Source organism: Tursiops truncatus, chromosome 2, assembly GCF_011762595.2.
Source record: "Tursiops truncatus isolate mTurTru1 chromosome 2, mTurTru1.mat.Y, whole genome shotgun sequence".
Classification (NCBI taxonomy): Eukaryota; Metazoa; Chordata; class Mammalia; order Artiodactyla; family Delphinidae; genus Tursiops; species Tursiops truncatus.
Genome location: NC_047035.1, coordinates 119,748,547 through 119,766,284, shown reverse-complemented (window position 1 = coordinate 119,766,284; position 17,738 = coordinate 119,748,547). Strand labels below are relative to the sequence as shown.

The 17,738-nt window shown below is 49.1% G+C and overlaps 1 long non-coding RNA gene across 2 annotated transcripts in view; it reads left to right on the top strand.

Annotated features, from left to right (window-relative positions):
• The first annotated feature begins 208 nt into the window (after nucleotides 1-208).
• Nucleotides 209-17,738, top strand: part of LOC109552613 (uncharacterized) — a 253,921-nt gene continuing 236,391 nt past the window's right edge. Inside the window, exons 1-4 of one of the 2 annotated variants that reach the window (XR_002179504.3) lie at nucleotides 209-391; nucleotides 9,355-9,422; nucleotides 9,543-9,645; nucleotides 9,899-11,729. This is a non-coding gene — a long non-coding RNA (uncharacterized lncRNA). Of the gene's footprint in view, nucleotides 392-9,354; nucleotides 9,423-9,542; nucleotides 9,646-9,898; nucleotides 11,730-17,738 lie in introns of those variants that run through there. The other variant, XR_012330239.1, reaches the window with a different exon arrangement.

Below are 17,738 nucleotides of genomic sequence, written 5' to 3'. Positions count from 1 at the left end.
CGGGCGAGAGCTGCCCCGCGCTCTTCCCGGAGTCCGGGTCTCTGCTCGAGTGGTTGCCGCGAGCACGCGCGCTCAGAGCCGGCCGGCAGGGCGGGGGCGGGGTGCGCGCACGTCCACGAGGGGAGGGGGCGGGGCGCGGCTGCGGCCGGTGACGTCAGGGGGCGCGCGCGGCCGCGGGCGGAGCGGAGGGGCGCGAGGGGCGGAGCGGAGCGCGGGAGGAGGCGGGGGTGGAGAGGCCCCCGGACCGCGAGCGGCAGCTGGGGAGGGGGCCGCGGAGCCGGAGCGCGAGAAACAGCTGATCCGATTTTCCTTAAAGCGAGAGAAAATGGAAGTCGGGTAGCGGTGACTGAGGCGCTGCGGGCTGGCTGAGCGGAGCGGCACAGCGCGGCAGGTGAGACGGCGCTGGCCGCGGTGCTGCCGGTGGCGGTGGGGCCGGGGCCGCGGTCCCGGTAGGTGCGCGGTCAGTCCCAGCGCGGCGCCGGATGCCTCCGCGGCTTTGCGGCGGGGCAGGTGGGCGCAGAGGCCGGGCAGCCCCTGTACCGGGCCGCGAGGGCGCGGGGGTCGCGGGCTCGGCGCGGGGCTCGCCGGCGCGTCTGCATTGCGGGCTCGGCTCTGGACCCCGCGGCCGCCGCGGCCACCGGCTCCGGCCCGGCGCGGGTCTCTGGGCAGGGCGCGGCGCTCTCGCTGGGTCGCTGACGGTGTCTCCTCCGGGCCCCTGAGCCATATGCACTGGAACGTGATGACAGGCGCGGGGACACCGGCCCCTCTGTCCGTGTGGGCGCGCCGGAGTCCCGGGGCGCCAGCGGACGCCCGGGCACGGCCCGGCAGCAGCGCGTGAGGCCGCCGGCCGGTTGCCCCGGCTGCGTGGGCCACCGCGGCCCGGTACGCTGCTCGCTCGTTCCACTGGGTCTGTCTGGACAGCGGGCGAACCGTTAATGCAATTTGGCTGTGAACCCGGAGGCCTTCCCTGGTATCTTCTCACTGGAGGGGGGGAGATCGCATCTGCTGTGCTCTAAGTGCTCCTTTAAATTCGGGAGATGTCAGTGATGTCATCATTAACAAAAACTTTCCTTCATTGGACACAACCACCCAAGCGCACCCTCCTCCCGTGCAGCTCTTGCAGCCTTTTGAGACTCTGCCACAAAATAGATTTCCCTCTGCTCTGTGAACTCACCAGCCTTACACAGGTGAAAACGGTTTTTATTTTTATTTCTTGACTTGAGAATGAATAGATTCGAGAGTGCCTGGAGGGAAACTTGTTAGATCCCCACGGATCTGGGAATCACTTCATCCACATCACAAGGATCCAGGGGAAAGTCATGCATGACACTTAAGTGGTTATTGACTGACTTTATCTTTATGATTGAAAGTGAGCGGTGAGATGAAAAATTTTAAAAGACATTATATTCCAGGTGGCAGATGATGTGTTCAGGAAAAGGTAGACAGTGTGGCCTAGATCTTGAAGGGCCTTGATTGCTTCAGGAAAATCTGCGGGTCTTCTTCCTCTCCATCACCTCCTCTCCCTGCCCCCCTCCCCCCAACTAGGATGGGCCTGGGAGCAGCTTGCTCTGGAGAAAGGGGTGACAGCTTCTCTGGGGCCCTGCCGGCCTTTCCTTACCGTAGCAGCTGTGCGGCCCACCAGGTTGAAGGCCAGCTTAACATCTGAAGAGGGTTGAGAGTGCAGAGGCTGGGACCTACCTGTATGGCACACAAAGTTCTGGGGAAATTTCTCCTCCTAAATTCGAGCAGCGTGTCAGCCTTATTGTGTGTGTGAGTATTCCATTAGTACTGACTGTAATGAGAACAGAAGTAAGCAAGTTCCCAAGACAGTCTGTATATCTACTTAAGCCTATCATATCAAAAGGATATTCAGTAAGGGACAAAAATATTGACATTCGTGTATTTAATAATTAATGACTCTTCCTCATTGGTTCAAAGAAGCATGCCTTAAATTATTAGTGTGGTCATATTGGGTCTGTAAGGAATTAAATACCACAGGCCATGAAAAAGTTTGAGTCTGGTCAGGAAGATAAGCTTTCAAAAACTCTGGATTGGTGGGAAGAAAACGGGGAAGCAGAGCTTCACCTTAGGCCTTGGCATTCAGGCTGACAGTAGATGGAAACCATTGCATTATGGAGTCTTGCCTTGTGTGGGTCTCAGCCTGAGTCCTGTGTGGAGGCCCTCAGCCCTGGTGGAGGACAGCATAAAAGTCACCAAAAAGCTGAACTGTCTGTTCTCCCCTTGTGGAGAAGGGGAGGGGCATGTCCCTCTGAAGCAGCCATGTGTGCATGGCCTGTCACCTCCTGAAGGTGCCAGATTTACTCACAGTGGCAAGGCTGCGTGAGACAGGAAGCCCTGTAGCGGAATTGTCTCCAAATGTGCATCTTTTCGTCTTCTCCGCGACTTTGCCCCTGCTGCATAACAGTTGCTACTTGACCTCTTAAGTCATTGGCCGAGATTTTTTCTGTAATTGAAGTAGCGTCAGTCCTACGAAAATTGGTTATTAAGGCTCTGAGCTATGAGCTCTGGCCACATATCCTTTTCACTTGTAGACCTGTGAAAATATTCATTATAATGTTTCTGATTTAACTCACTGTAGTACTCGTGAAAATGCAAATTCAAGTGTTCTCACTAAATCTTGAGATAGTAATCACTGATTTCCTAAAACATTTCAAAAACCCTTACTTTAAAGCTTCTTCATCCCCTTTTTATGGTTAGAACATCACATTTTCTGATTCTGGGAAGCCGTAATTGCCTTGGCTTTTCTTTTTGTTCCCTTTGGGTGTTAAGGTCATTTAATTCCTGTTTTAGGCCCAGAGAATAAAGGCTGAGTCAGCTCCCGAGGGGCCAGCAGGGGGCGTGCTAAATGCATCTTGGCGGTCCTCTACCTGAGCCACCTTGGGAAAGGATGAAGGATCCCCAAACTGGGGGTCTGTGCGTGTGTGCCCCGCGTCTCCATGTGCCCATCGCCCAAGGAATGGACACTGAAGGAAGCACATGCTTTGAATAGCCAGAGGTTATGGCTTCCAGAATGGGTCTCCCTCCGTGGGGCAGAGAGATTGCTTTAATGGCTCCACGTCTTTGGAGAGTGATGGTTGGTCCTAGTCAGAAGATTCAATGCCTTCTCAGACCACAGAAGGGAGAGTGTTGGCTTGGGGAGGAGCGACTTGGCCTCATGGAACTCCTGCCTACATCCTGGTCCTGGTGAGGGCGTGATAGTGCCGGCCAGGATAGCCAGTGGAAATGCCCACCATCCCCCAATAGTGCTTTCTTTGGGGTTTGACAGCTACTGACTTAAACCGCAGGACTCTGTCAGTGGCACCTCCCAGGGGGTTTATTTGCCTGCCTTGCGAGGGTTATTGGCCTCAGGGTTTCTCTGATGGAGAAATGCAAATGTTTAATCCCTCTGTGTGTCTTTACCTGAAGAAAATGAAAACGGGAGAAAAGAGGCAACTGTGCTTTTCACTTAAATGTGCTTAATCTGATTTTAAGTGTGTGCCATGTTATTCATCAGAAAGTTCCTAGTGAGTCTAGAGAGGCGAGCTCATGCGGGGAGGGTTGTCTTGCCAAGGTGAGGGCGAGGTGTGTGTGTCCCAGGGCTTGGATGACCATCAAGGGGTCTAGTTATGGTGTCCTCCCCAGGTTCCTTGTGGAGCCCAGATGCTGAAGGGAGAGATCACACCTTGAAGGGAATAAGTCTTCTACTAGACAACTGTCCAAATGCTATGACTGGATATTTCTTTGTATTTCTTGTTCTGTTGAAAATGCATGTAAATCAGACTATTGATTTCAAAGGGGCAAATGGAAATTGTTTTCCAGCTTTGTGCCTCTCTTGGAGCACTTTAAAGGGCTACAGGGGAAGTGCCACTCAATTAAAAGACAGGTGGTACCTGATCCTTTTGGAAGCTGTCCATCCCTGAGGAGGAGCACAGAATATCCTACTCAGAGGGAATCCTGAGATCCATAGGCATTTGAAAGGAAACAAAACATGCTGGTTCCTTTTTATGGTATATCTAATTTGAAAATATTTTACCCTTGAAACTTGGAAGCAGAGTTTCATTTGCCCTTGGCAGACTGCTGCATCCCCCAAGCAGTCTGTGTGTCAGACCAAGAAAAAGATGACATTAACACAGATGTGACAGGTGTGACAGAGCAGGCCAGGAAGGAACTGCCTTCTCTACTCTTTGGGGATGGAGTTCCTTACCATTCATAGTAACAGAATGGGTATATGGGTTGAAAACAAGTCTTTCAAATTCTGAAAATGAGACACAGGCTGATGCTGCTGTATTACCTGCCCATGTTGTCGAGGTGTGTTTAGCTGGCTGGTTTAGACACAGTATCTCATGGTGGGAGGGAGGGCTCTGGTAAAGACTGGGATTAAGAGGGAGTTGACCCTGCATTTCCTCCTGCATCGGCCACAGCCAGCCACCCTGGACGAGGCATGGCACCGTCATGCTCTAGGCTGCTCATGAGAAAAGGAGAAAGTTAACCTCCCGTGTCTCCAAGGCCTTATCTAGTAAAATTGCAGGATCCCACAAACTCCTAGTGCTTGCTATTAGATTTCTGCTATCCACCATCTCACATTCTGAGAAGTCAAATGTACATTCATGCTAATGCAAGTTCTAAATACATCTCTCTTGCTTTAAGTAGATAAGTCTAAAGTAAATTCATTTTCTGGGTTTGAAAGATCTTGAGTTTCTCCTTGCAAGGAACTATCTGTTTGAGCTTAGTTTATTCTTCCATAGTTTTCCTTATAAGTGTGATGGATATTTGATGTCTGAGTGAATATGCATGCATAAGATGCAGTCTTAACTTTTAGGAAATTTAAAAGGAGAACGCTGAAATTCATTTTCTTTTCTGCTCAGTGTTTCATTCAATTGTTTTATTAGATCAGCAGAGTTTCACATGATGCTAGGGATGGGTGTGAACAGACCACCAACCCATGCCTCTGTGAGATTCAGTTTCTCCGTTACTGAGGTGAGTTTAGGAGTGGATGTCCTGGTGCTGCCCCTGCCACCTTGAGCCCTGCTACCGCTGTGAAGACTCCAGCTTTGCTGCCACTGGGGCTGACGCACCCGTGATTTACCCAGATTATCTCTGTGGTTCCATTTTAAAATTGTCTATGACATGGGGCTCCCCTGGATATTTTTTTAAATATTTATTTATTTATTTATTTATTTATTGTGTGCCGGGTCTTAGTTGCGGCACGCGGGATCTTTGTTGCGGCATGCAGGCTCTTTTTTAGTAGTGGCACGCGGTCTTCTTAGTTGCGGCATATGGACTCTTAGTTGCGGCATGCCTGCAGGATCCCCAACCGGGGATCGAAACCGGGCCCCCTGCATTGGGAGCACAGAGTTTTACCCACTGGACCACCAAGGAAGTCCCCCTCCCCTGGATATTATAGGAAGCTTGGAGCTGGCCTGGCATGTCTGCACTGTGGAAGAGACCACATGATGGACTGTGTCCTGGGATGTGATGTGCCTCCTGCCCTGAAGGCCACCCCACATCCCAAGACTGAGTCAGTACCTATTCATATTGGGTGTCCAAAGACCACGTTCCATTCCATTTCCCCACAGTTCCTGTAATGATTATTTGAAGCTTGGAGAATATGTGTATTATTGAAATATGGGGCAACACATTTGCATGTGTAGTTTTTCATGCCTTTAAAAAAAATTGTTGAACATCCAAGGTATGTATCGTTCACTTTTTATTTTTTTAATTGAAGTATAATTGATTTACAATGTTGTGTTAATTACTGCTGTACAGCAAAGTGATTCAATTATACATATATATATGTATATATATACATTCTTTTTTAATATTCTTTTCCATTATGGTTTATCATAGGATATTGAATATAGTTCCCTGTGCTATACAGTAGAACCTTGTTGTTTATCCATTCTATATATAATAGTTTGCATCTGCTAACCCAACCTCCCACTCCATCCCTCCCCCAACCCTCCCCCTTGGCAACCACCAGCCTGTTCTCTATGTACGTGATTCCATTTCTGTTTCATAGATAGGTTCATTTGTGTCATATCTTAGATTCCATGTATAAGGGATAATCATATGGTATTTGTCTTTCTGACTTACTTCACTTAGTATGATAATCTCTAGTTGCACATTTTTTCTTTTTAAAATGTATTCATTGGAGTATGTTTTACCAATCTTTTAAATAATATCATGCTGTCTCTTGAAAGAATCATCCCTGAACAGAAAAAAAAAAAAAAATGGACAAGTTGCCAGCCAACTTGGACGGGGTGAACAGCTGTGTGACCCTGGGCGCAGTCCCAGGTGGCCTCCCAAGAGGAGAAGCTCTGCTCTGGCTTCGCGTAGGTTTGGGGGGAGGAGCAGGTGAGAGAGTGTGCAGTGAGTCCTTCAATTCTAAAGAGATCAGTCGTTCCAATAAAAGGAACTGGAGGCAGAGTGTGCCCACCTCACTTACCGCGAGCCCGTTTCTCTCCCTTAGTTTTCTTAGTTGATGGTTTTACAGTTTGCACTTGATTCAAGTCCTAGCTTCAGTGAACTTGCTTTAACTTTTTTTGTTGAGGAAGAAGGAGGCATGGGTAAGAAGGATGGAGGGCCTTCTTTGGCCTAGTGATTCTTGTTGTTTATCTGGATTTGTCAGCCAGTTCTGTTAAAACAGGCTAAAGGAAGTTCCTCCAAGTCAGAGTAGACGCCAGACCCCCTGAGAATTGGGCTGCATCTCCTACCTCTGGGGTGCTGCTGGGCATGTGAATAGCAGGCCCCCCAGGGCTCATCGGATGGATCGTTACAGAACACACTTTCTTACTCTTGGAGCTGATGAAAGATTAGTCTTTTACATGGAAAACTAGGGGGGTGAAGGAGAGGAAAGAGAAAAGGATTCCAGAGGTGGGGTCTTGCCAGTCCCATGTCAGTGAGGGTCAGTGACTGTGGCCTGAGGCCCCGCCAGCATGGGCGGTCTTGGCATTTACCCTTGAGGGAGGTGTTGGTCGGCCTGGTGTCCACACCACTCTCCCCACCCTGAACGAGCCCCCTGGCAGGGCCTGCTGCTGTTCTTGGAGCAGGTGAGACCAAGGGGCATCCCTTGTCATCGGTGTTAAATGTGGTGTAGGGCAGAGAAGTCTCTGTGCCTCCTGAGGGACGTCGCAGGCCCCACGGGAGGAAGTGGCTCTTTTGCAAGCCCCGTCACTTATTAGGTCATGTGAAATCTCTGTGGCTGACTGTTTCATATGGTACCGTGGCTACGCAGTTTTTGGTAGGCAAATTGAAAGGTCGCACTGGATCTCTTGGAAGCCTGTGGCCTGGACTTGCAGGAATGGGTTGCACTTTGTATCCACGTCTCTTGATTATTCTGTTTGTACAGTCTGTCTGGTCTGAGGTGCTGTGAACTGGGCCCTAAGGGCCCCCTAGTTCGAAGTGGCTGGCGGACTCCGGTTGTCAGGCATGCCGTGTGCAGTCAGCCTCCATCTCCCCAGGGTCATCTGCCCTAACTGGCCGAGGCTGACAGCGTTTCCTAAGGTTTCTTCCACCCAAGTTCACTTACCCCATGAACAGTCTGGATGGCACTGTGTTCAGAAATGCATTATCACATTATCGTGTAAGGCTTCTCGGGCTTGGGAGGGGTGATACAGGCAAGAAATTCCACTGCTTCATGTTAGGGGTTTGTTAGAAGATGCTGTGTTGCTGCATTTAAATTAGGAGCTACAGTGGAGGTTGCAGACACCACAATAAAGCGAGTCACATGAATTTTTTTGGTTCCCCAGTGCATATAAAAGTTATGTTTACACCATCCTGTAGTCTATTAAGTGTGCAATAGCATTATGTCTAAAAAATACATATACCTTAATTTAAAAATACTTTGTGGCTAAAAAATGCTAACCATCGTCTGACAATGCAGGGTTGCCACAAACCTTCAGGTTGTAAAAAATGCAGCATCTGCGAAGCGCAGTGAAGCAAAGTGCAATGAAAGGAGGTCTGCCTGTACTAGTCCGTGGGGTGACCGGAGGTCCAGGCAGGAAATGTGGCCGTGGCCATGGCCATGAGGGAGCATCTGTGTGTGGCCCCTGTGGGCTGAAGGCCGGGCTGGGCCTGCTGGGGGAGACTCCCAGCCTCTGGCCCAGGTCCCCACCTTTGACACCTTTCTAGTCCTCTGTTTCACAGGTGAGGTGGAGACAGATAGCTGCCTGACCTCTGATGTCTCATTCAAGTCCATGATTCTGTGCCCAGTAATTCCCTCCTTCTCTCCAAGTGCTGACTAATCAGGGGAAAGAAAGCCCCATTCATTGCTGGGAGAGAGCAACTAGGGAAAATTAGGCGTCTCTTAAAAATATTTGTATCCATTTCTCAAGCTGAGGAGAATACAGAGCATTTTAAGAAGGATTTATAATTAGAAATGGATTGTGTGGTCAGCATCCCTCCTTCTGACCATGAGGCTGCGAGGAGAAGGCTGTGCTGTGGCCCCGTGTTCAGAACAGGCTCTCCACGCGTGTTTGTGAAATGCAGTTACTAGTCCTGTGGGAATTAAAATTAGAAATTTAATTATTCTTTCTGGAATTGTTTAGCTCCCATGAGTTCAAAAGTGTTATAGTTGAGAATGTGGCTCATGTCAGATCTGACACATTTTCAAACTTGAGACCCCAGTTTGGCACCGTGCAAAATAAAAAAAGCCTGGATTATTTACCGATTCACCATGATGTGACACACCACTGAGTGTCCGTTCTCTGGGGAGGTGTACTTTCACCTTCTCCGTATATGTGTCGCAGACACTGTGTGCAGTCTTAGGGAATATTAGCTACATCTATTTGATAAGGCAAATGACTGTACTCCGGATTTTTTTTTTTTTTTTTTGTGGTACGCAGGCCTCTCACCGCTGCGGCCTCTCCCGCCACGGAGCACAGGCTCCGGATGCACAGGCCCAGCGGCCACGGCTCACGGGTTCAGCCGCTCCGCGGCATGTGGGATCCTCCCGGACCGGGGCACGAACCCACGTCCCCTGCATCGGCAGGCGGACCCTCAACCGCTGCGCCACCAGGGAAGCCCCTATTCCGGATTTTTAAAAACCCTCCTTCCCACCTCCCCTTTCCCCATCTGGGGTTAGGGAGGGGCCTTGAAGAAAGAAGCAGTCTGCATCATCGACGCTCAGCCGGGACGTGGGACCCCTGGGGCTAATGCTTCCTCTAGGCCTCCCTCCGCACCCTGACGACTGTGCGGCCCACTCTGGCCCCCTGACCAGCACTGCCCTCCTTCTGCCTGACACGCCTTTCTCCTGGGCTCGTCCCCCTCCTCTGGAGAGTCCTCAGGGGGCTGATGGACCCCTCCAACCTCACCCCTGAGCAAGATCCCTTCCCACCTGCCTCCCTGTTATTTCAGTTTGGCAAGAGGATAAGATCTACCCGACTTCGCCTAACAGAGCAGAACCATGACGCCGTGATGGACAGGTATTGAGTGGGAAAACGATGCTTTCTGGATAAAGTACTGCTAGGAAATTTTTTTCTTTTAAGAAATTAATTAACCTTCTCTGTCAATGTCCCCTCTCGGTGTTATCTCTGCTGCAAAAGTTGCCCAAGAAGGAACCGAACCACTGTACTCGTGATGATAAAAGTGGGGATTCACGATTCAACACTGCTGCCTCAGCAAAACAGCCCTTTATGAGCGTGGAAGGTCTGTGGTCCTTCCCCTCCCCACCCCCCAGCTCTGGATGAGACCAGGTGTGGGTCCCTAGAGGGAGCTGAGGGTGGGCATTACTGAGAACAGACTTGCAATCAGTATTTACCCTCTGGGTAGGGCGATGCCCAGGGCACCAGAGAGAGGGAGAGTCTAGTGTTTGAGGGTGTGTTTGGAGCAGTCTGGAGACCCAGACCCCTCTTCCCCAACCCCAAAGTTTGCATTCTTCCTGTCACACTCTTCCTAACAGGGAGGAAGAGAGAAGCAGAGACATTTTCCGAGCAGGAGGGTGTGTTGGCCATCTACTCCCCAGCATGATGGAACAACCTGTCTAAATTCACAGAGCTGCCAAGCCTGCAGCACGGAAGACCAGGTTCCTCATGTTCTTCCCATCAGTTCGTTGTGTTGCCCAAGAGATGGGCAGTGACATTTTGCCCCGAATTCCTGGTGGTATTCGTGGACCAGTGGGCAAAGGCATGAGAAAGCACCTCTTGCATGGGTGTTTGGTCGCCCCAGCAGCACACCTTCCCCGAGGGTCCTGGGTGCTGGCCCAGGCTGAGCATGAGTGACATAAGGAAAACTGGGGCGCTGCATGATCTCTGGGCAGCTACCAGGCTGGAGGGGAGTCTGCACGTGAGGCATCACATCGGCGGAGCACAGCCAGGCAGGAGTCACACTTCCTCCATGGTGGACAGGTGGGGTGGGGGCCTCCACCACCCAGGCACATTCTCCAGGGAGGCAGAGCCCTTCACAAGTCCAGGTTGGGTTTCTTCATCTAGATATGAGGCTGTACTTTGTAAATTAAGACTATACAAATGTAAGAAACTGTTTTGAGGTTTTTGTTGTTGTTATTGTAGTTACTTTTCAGAAGCAAGAATAAAAACCTGGAGGAAATGTAGAAAGAGCCTAAGTCATTTGGAGACATGTAGAATTTGCATGAAGCTGTTAGGTGGTTCCCGGTGGTTCACAGAGGAGAATAGCCCCCAGACGTTTGCTGCTAGCCCAGGAGGCTAGAGCTAGACTCATGGGCTGTATGCAGGCAGGGCTCAGCCACGGTCAGGCTGTGGGACTTTTCGGAGGGACCCAGCAGGCCTGAGGCTGCGTGCCCATTCCCTGGGGCTGTGCCATATCCTCCCCAGTGTGTTTCCAGGCACTTGGCCCAGGTTAGCCCATGAGTGTCTGCTGGATGGGCCCCCACATTCAGGGCACTGAGTGGAGTGGGTCCAGGTCAGGCCCCTGCTCTGACCACCTGCTGGCCTTTCACTTGCTCTGCCCAGCCACTCCCATGGGGTCCTGCATCCCCAACATGTTCTGCTTTCCAGAGAGTGCACAGGGGAGGTTGTAGGCACCCAAGTGCCTGCAGAGGAGCCCCTGAGTGCCCAGGCCAGTGGGGGGTGGGACACTGCCATCCCTGGGCCCCCTGGGGGCACGGGTATGGGAGAGGCTGTGCTTTGGGGTCAGACACACTGTGTTCTGTTTCCATGGTGCTGCCTCCTGCTGTGAGTCCCTGGCTGGGTCAGGTCATCTCCCAGCCACTGCGTCCCTGCAGGTGACAGCAGGTCCAGGGGTACCTGTCGGTTCTCTACAGCTTCTCTCCAGGCTCCTCTCCCCTCAGGACGGAGCCCTAACCAACTGGGCGTTCATTCCTTTTCAGCAGGGTTGGGAAGAGACCTGCCCCATCGCTGGGGACCTCCGGGAGGTGTCTTACTGCCCTGAGCCTCTGTTCCCACGTCTGGAATAAGGGGGAGCCTCATTCCATTCGCGGGGTTGATGTGAGGACCACAGAGGCTGGTGGACAGGTGCTTGTGTTGAGATCAGAGAGAGGTCACCCTGGAAACAGAGGAGACCCTCTGAGAGCTCCAGAGCGAGTCACACCAGCACCATCTTCCTGAGTTTGTGGGATGTTCTGGGATACAGAACAGCCTGGAGCAGGAGAGGGCAGTCTGGACCCTTTGGACATTCATCGGAATTCACTGTGCATTTTCCTTTTTAGGGAGCAAACCGGAGGATCCTTCAAACTTTTGTCCACTGTGTGTCATCGATGTTCATTTTTTAATAGACTACTGATGAGTTTAATTGATGTGGGGGGGAGGGGGAGGGGAGGTAGGAGAACCTGTTTGTCTGCACTTTGCTCTTGGTGTTTTGAGCATAAACCATTTGTTTTGGGGACACTTTTTGTAAAACACGATCCATAAGAAATACTGAAATCTAGAAAGACAAAGCTAATACAGAACTTGCCACATCCTGTCCCCAGCCCTACAGAAAGGTGGGAGGGCAGGTATTACTCCATAGAAATAGGGACATATGAGTTTTTGCCCTTTCTCCTTTGCTTATTCAATTTTCTTAAAAAAATGAGACGGCCAGTATGTGCACAGGCTAACAGAATTCAAGTAAAACAAGAATATATAGTAAAATGTGAGTCATTTTCTTATGCCAGGCCCAGTCCCTCTCTCAAGAGGCCCTGCTGTTAATTGCTCCTCTGTACCTTTCTAGAAATATTCTGTGGATGCCCAAGAATGTATATTTCCTTTTTTCATGTTTAAACACATAGGAGCATACAGTGTCCATTGTTCTCCAGTTTCCTTTATTCTCACTTAATCATGTTGGAGATTATTACATTTTTTAGACTGTCATATGTGCTATTTAAAATAAAATGTACTCCATTGTATATATGTGCCACATCTTCTTTATCCATTCATCTGTCGATGGACACTTAGGTTGCTTCCATGTCCTGGCTATTGTAAATAGAGCTGCAATGAACATTTTGGTACATGACTCTTTTTGAATTATGGTTTTCTCAGGGTATATGCCCAGTAGTGGGATTGCTGGGTCGTATGGTAGTTCTATTTTTAGTTTTTTAAGGAACCTCCATACTGTTCTCCATAGTGGCTATATCAATTTACATTCCCACCAACAGTGCAAGAGGGTTCCCTTTTCTCCATACCCTCTCCAGCATTTATTGTTTGCAGATTTTTTGATGATGGCCATTCTGACCGGTGTGAGATGATATCTCATTGTAGTTTTGATTTGCATTTCTCTAATGATTAATGATGTTGAGCATTCTTTCATGTGTTTGTTGGCAATCTGTATATCTTCTTTGGAGAAATGTCTATTTAGGTCTTCTGCCCATTTTTGGATTGGGATGTTTGTTTTTTTGGTATTGAGCTGGACTATTACTCAGCCATAAAAAGAAACGAAATTGAGTTATTTGTAGTGAGGTGGATGGACCTGGAGTCTGTCATACAGAGTGAAGTAAGTGAGAAAGAGAAAAACAAATACCCTATGCTAACACATATATATGGAATCTAAAAAAAAAAAAAAAAGGTCAGAAGAACCTAAGGGCAAGACAGGAATAAAGATGCAGACCTACTAGAGAATGGACTTGAGGATACGGGGAAGGGGAAGGGGAAGCTGGGACAAAGTGAGAGAGTGGCATGGACATACATACACTACCAAATGTAAAATAGATAGCTAGTGGGAAGCAGCCGCATAGCACGGGGAGATCAGCTTGGTACTTTGTGACCACCTAGAGGGGTGGCATAGGGAGGGTGGGAGGGAGGGAGATGCAAGAGGGAAGAGATATGGGGACATATGTATATGTATAACTGATTCACTTTGTTATAAAGCAGAAACTAACACACCATTGTAAAGCAATTATACTCCAATAAAGATGTTAAAAAAATAAAATGTACTCATTTAAATTTTATTTAATTTAATAATGAAGGATTTGCTGAATTTAAACTTAGTGTCTTCTATCTTGGAGTTCCCAGCATGTTCCTTCCCTGGGCTGGGTGGGCCAGCCAGTGATAACCATAGTCCCAGAGTACGTAGTGGCCGGCCCCTCCCAGGTGGCAGTTCCTGCAGTAGGGCTGGCCCATGAGCAGGAAGTAGTGTCCCTCTGTCCACTCCCTGCCATGTGGGTTAGGCAGGTGCTCAGGAGGAAGAATTGACTGGGGAGAAGCTATAGTCTCCATTCAGTCCCTGTAAAGTTAGGGGGAGACTATGAAATATGTTTGCCAGCTGCCTTGACTGATATCAGTTCAGTTCTGCTTTGAAAGATGACTAAAGTGCATGCCCACCCTTCTTTCCCCCACCCTCCCATTCCTCCTGTCTTGCTTTTTATGTCACCATTGCTTACATGGTCTAGACACATACTGTTTGCCCCCTCGTAGGAAACCTCATTTTCCACAGTTACATGGTCTTCGTGCTACATTTAGATGGATCACACAGTACTGGTCCTTTATCTGTAATTTTTGAGGAATTCTCAAGGCCTTTCTTTCAATTCCTCTTTCAGTTGTTGGAGTTCATGATAGAGTTTCTTGGTCATGATCCCCCGCTCTCCTCTCGAATGGCTCATGACTCCCAGTGGAGAATTTTTGCAAGCTTCAAAATATCTCTTGCCTGAGTATAAAACTCTTGAGTCACGCTCTTTCCTTTAAAACTTTATAGAAATATTTCTGTCTTTTAGCATTGAGCATTATTGTGAAGATATTTGAGCTCAGCCTGTCTTCTGCCTGGATGTTCATATGATTTTTTTGATTCAGTAACTTCTCCAGGCTGTTTCTGTATGCTCATCTTCTGTATCACTTTCTTTTAAACCGAACACAATATACCCTATCATCTGACAAAGACAAGTCACTTTATCTATGTAGCATTTCCTCTGGGTCTTATATCTGTCATCTCTTTGATAAACTTGATATTTCACATCCTTTGCCATTTCATTTGCTTGTGTCTTTGTTTGGTTGATTGTGTTTATTCTAGTTTTTTGTTTTTTTGCAGTACGCGGGCCTCTCACTGTTGTGGCCTCTCCCGTTGTGGAGCACAGGCTCCGGATGCGCAGGCTTAGCGGCCACGGCTCACGAGCCCAGCCGCTCCGCGGCATGTGGGATCTTCCTGGACCCGGGCACGAACCCGTGTCCCCTGCATCGGCAGGCGGACTCTCAACCACTGCGCCACCAGGGAAGCCCTATTCTATTTTTTAATGGCTTATAATGTGGTCATCATCCCTAGCTCATTTATTTTCTTTTTCTCCATTTCTTTCCCAAGCTCTTCTTCTCCTTCTGTTGGTTCTCTTCTTTGATTTTTAAAAATCTTTTTAGGAGAGTGTGGTAGGCAGAGTAAAGGCCCCTCAGAGATATCAATATCCTGATGTCCAGAACCTGTGAATATGTTGGGAGAATTGGAATTGAAAAAAGTAAAATTGAATATGAAGTGAAGGTTGCTAACAAGCTGACCTCGAAGTAGAGGGATTATCCTGGGTTATCCTGAGTGGACCCAGTGTAATCAGAGGGTCCATGAAAGTGGAAGAGGGAGGACCAGAGAGGCATCAGACTGGTACTGATGTTGTTGGCAGCAGGAAGCCATGAGCCAATGCATGTGTGTGCCCTCCAGGCTGGACATGGCAAGGAAAAAGGGGCTTCCTGCGGTGGCTGGAATCATGACTCCCAAAGACGTTCATGTCCCAATCCCCAGAACCTGGGAATATGTTATTTTATATGGAAAAGGAGACTTTGCAGATGTAATTAAGTTAAGAATCTTGAGATGGGGAGATTGGCCTGAATTATCCATTGTGGGCCTGATGTAACCCCAAGGGAGGCAGGAGGGGCAAAGTCAGAGCAGACCTGACGCTGGAAGCAGAGGTCGGGGGATGCGGTTCCTGGAAGGGGACCACCGGCCGAGGAACCAGAGCAGCCCCTAGAAACTGTAAAAGGCAGGCGCACATTCCCCCCGGAGCCTCCAGAAGGAACACCATCCTGCAATACTTTGGTTTTAGCCCCGTGAGACCCATTTCAGAGGTCTAACCTCTAGAACTGTAGGATGATACATTTCTCTTGTTTTAAGCCACCAGGTTTGTTGTGATTTGTTGCAGTAATAATAGGAAGCTTACAGAGACTGTGAGGGGTATGTTACTAAAAAAGCTCTTCTCCTATTTCCTTACGAGGCTTTCCTCTGGGTCTGCCCGTGCTTACCCTCCTCCCCCACCCTATTTCTGTGCCTGATTCCAGAGCTGGTTACTTGGTGACTTTAGTCAGTTCTTTGTTGAAGAATAGGATGGGGGTGCACTTCATTTCAAGTTTGTGGTCTGGAATACACTCTCTCCGAATACATTTCCTTTGCCCAGCCGGAGGGCTGCATTCCCCAGATCTTCATGTATAAATTGGGCATTGCTCCTAGCAGGTCTTTGTGCTTCTATCCCATAGTTGCTGCCTGTTTCTCTCTGTGTATGAGGCCAAGTCCACAGGCCACGGTCTGCTCAGTGGCTCTGCTCCCATGTCTATGTGATCCTTCGCAAGCAGCCATCTCAAGGTCTGTATCTCCCCAGGGGTCAGGATGGGGGCTCTGGCTTGCTCTGTGCGTTCCTGGTTCCATTGGTCTGGTCCACCCAGGGATTTGTGCTCTCTGCTAGTGTCTGTTTTCCTGATTTGTTGAAAGTGGAATATATTTCTCTTTCTAGTTCTCTCTCTCCGTTTTCATTGTTTTGGGGGCTTTCAAAGCAAGCGTGGAGGAGTAAGCCAGTCCCTGGAAACTGCTGTCTGGTGGATGGTGGTGTAGATGCCTAGGGATCTTGCTTATAATCTTTGGGGAGCTCCTTGTGCTTTGAGAGAGAGGAATGGGGTCGCCGTTTCTCTTGGGGGCTGGGCATTGTTCAGCACTTGTGACTTTGTGGTTCCTTTTCTAAGAAGAGCTTTTGTTTTACTCCAGAACATGTTTCCATAAAAGCCCTTCGTTTAGATTAGACAAGCTATTGTACAAAGATCTGGCCTTTCCGAGGGCCCCCAGGCCTCCCCTGCTAGCAGCCTGGGGGAAGGAGGCAGACAAGTGCCACACTGGATATCTGACCCAAGCCTCCCTTACCTCTGGGGCCTGATCCTACCCCTGCCACACCCCAGCAGCCTTGGACTCACTGCCTGTATCTCAGAAATCTATGTGGCTTTTTAGACGTTAATCAATAAAGCCTTGAATGAACACTTGCTGCTTTAATCACTAATGAATATTACATTAATGCTGTAATCCCTAAACAGTAGAATAGCCTCCAGTGATTGCCATGTGTTTTTCCAACATTATCTGGTTTAAATTTCACAGACATCCTGTGAGACGGGTGTCACCTTTCGTCCCCACTTGCCCGCTGAGCCGGTCTGGGGGCACCTGGAATGCCATTTGTCTGTCTTACGAAGCACAAGCTGCCTTCACAGTTGACCTGTTCCTTTACAGCCAGGAGGTGTGCACTTACTTTGCTGGGCTGAGTTGAAGCTTATGAACTTTTGGCATTCTTTTACAGGCTCTTTGTGTGCGCAAATCTGTTGGCTCCAACTATGTTTGGAACAGCTTACTTGGCAGCAATCTAAGATATGTTTGTTTTAAATATTCAATTTTAAATAGTTGTATGTTAATAGCCCTTAGTTTTGCAGTGTTTTTCTGTCTTTTAAAAGCCGTGGCAACTTAAAAGTAGGAAGCCCTAAATCCTGAGGAGTGAGAGCTTGTGAGGATTTTGCCCCAGCCAGACCTACTTTGGGCTGTCCTATGCGCACAGAGCCCCTCCAGCTTGTTGCCTCTGGGCTGCCTGCCAGCCAAGCAGTGTACAAGGAGAGGAATGCCCCTGCTCACGTCTTCAGTTGCTGGGAGAGAAATCCACCATGCACTAAAAAGATAGTAAACTGGAGTCTTTAAATATTTTTCTTTTTCTCTGCCTGCCTTCCAGTTTGTAGGGTCCACAGGGTTGTCATTCATGGGGATGAGTAACTGGTGGACCATGGCTTCAGAGAGGCCAGCAGGGCCAAGCCCTGCATCCCTGTAGACAGAAGGTCAGTAGCACTCAAGAATCAGGTGAAATGATCACTGTGCTTTCGCCAGTGTGGAGGAAGGACAGAATGTACCTGGTATTTGAGAAAGACCACATCCCGGGGTCACCTGTACAACCAGAATGTGTGAGACCTCAGGGAACGTAGCCTTGTCGTCTTCCTGAAGCTTCCTTGGACATCTGGGAAGATGAGAGAACGAGCTATCCTCTTGCCTGCTCCTCTGGGCCTCCCCCAGGGATGATTCATGCTGGGATCAGTTCCATGACATTAGCTTTTAGCTCTCCAAAGATT